We start from the raw sequence: 1,779 nt of genomic DNA, 5'->3' as shown, positions 1-1,779 counted from the left end.
TAAGCGATGGTTTTCCACTTGCATCCGATGGGCCACCGGCCAAACCAATCTTGAAGGAGAGAGCTTAGATCCTCGACGCTTCTCCAATGCTGGTTTTAAAGATAATAAATACATATGAGTCCTAAATAACTAGGACAGATAGATGAACGTGCTATACAAGACAAGGGACTGCACTTATTTCCTAACTCCGCGCAGGTAATTACAATTATTTTGGCATAAAAACCTGATAGCAAAATCTTTTTGAACCGACACCTTCCACCACCACCTTCTTCTCACTGGATCTCGACCTCACTGGGATACAATGTTGTCGAACTGAGAAACAAATTTAAATCAAATTACTAAATGCTATAATACTATTTTTATTACCAACATGCTTACTAAAGTGCCACAAATAATCATAACAATAAACTAAAGTCACACATAAGAAATTCTTATGATTTACAAAAAAGGGCTCGTCCGGGATTTGAACCCGGGACCTCTCGCACCCGAAGCGAGAATCATACCCCTAGACCAACGAGCCGACAGTGAAAACGTGGAAATATTGCATAGACGTGATTCATCTTACAATATTAACTTCTATAAATAAGTGAGTGTGTCAGCAGATAAACTTTACTGGCTGACGTTCGTCATAAGATTTTAAAAAAAGCCTACTTCAGTTTGTAATAAATAGTTAATGTGCATATTCTGTTTACTGAATCACTAACAAAAAGTGACAGTACAGTAACAGTACATTGATTTTGCTTTGTCCGTTAAGTAGTCACTACCTCAATATCGGAAATCTTCACTTGACTTCACAATTTAAAAAAAAATTTTGCTTTGTTTTACTGCACAATTTTGAGCCCTTGCCTTATCAGAGTTATTACTTAGATAGTAATAATTGAACGATGCTCCTATATGCTTAATGCTTATGGTATCTTGATGAAGTTGCCAAAGTACTGCAGCGCGTCGGACATGTTCGCTAGGGCCAGAGTACCGGATTTCTTTACAATCATGAGATCGCGAATCGCAACATTTTGGAGTCGTTTGCGAGCGTCCGATAATGAGATCCTAAGCACGTTGGCAGATGGTCTGGACTGCTCGATTTTCATGCACTGGCTTTCGGTGCACCATGAGGCGAATAGAAAATAAACTATAATGAATTGGTAAATATTAGGTATAAGATAACCCATAAACTATGACGCTTGCTATTAGAGAGAGTTATGACGGACGTGCGTTTACAATATTTTTATTGTTACATATTATTATTTTGTTATTTAATTTATCTTTTTATATTTTAATAACTGGCGTTATGCCTTTCAATAAAGATTATTATGATTATTAATATATATCACCAGGGTTGGTCTTTTTAAATCAAGGACTTAAAATATTTCAAAGACCTACCGAAAGAAGCATGCTCGGGTTTATAAGGGATATAATCAAAACACTGTAGTAAGAAAATAAACCGGACTCGAAGATGCAGCTACAATAATTTGCAGGCAAACTGGAATAATAAATAATAATAAAAATAAATATACTACAATACACACATCGCCATCTAGCCCCAAGGAAGCGTAGCCTGTGTTATGAGTACTAAGACAAATGAATATTTTTATGAATTTTACTTATAACATACATAAATACTTATAACATACAGATTAACAGTGTCTGGGACACTGAAAAACATCATGTTCATCACACACAGTGACGCAGGACGGAGGAGGCCTTAAAGGCTTGATTTCTTTATTTTTTTATATCAAACTGACCCTTTAACCCGGTAAATAAAAGGCTTATTATTATAAT

General features: G+C 35.7%; 1 non-coding gene across 1 annotated transcript; it reads right to left on the bottom strand.

Annotated features, from left to right (window-relative positions):
* Positions 1-448: 448 nt before the first annotated feature.
* Positions 449-520, bottom strand: Trnap-cgg. Its single transcript has one exon. It is a non-coding gene; the product is annotated as a tRNA-Pro (tRNA).
* Between the last annotated feature and the right edge of the window lie 1,259 nt (positions 521-1,779).

The sequence above is a fragment of the Pararge aegeria genome, chromosome 2, assembly GCF_905163445.1.
Source record: "Pararge aegeria chromosome 2, ilParAegt1.1, whole genome shotgun sequence".
Classification (NCBI taxonomy): domain Eukaryota; kingdom Metazoa; phylum Arthropoda; class Insecta; order Lepidoptera; family Nymphalidae; genus Pararge; species Pararge aegeria.
This window is presented reverse-complemented; position numbering and strand designations above follow the sequence as displayed.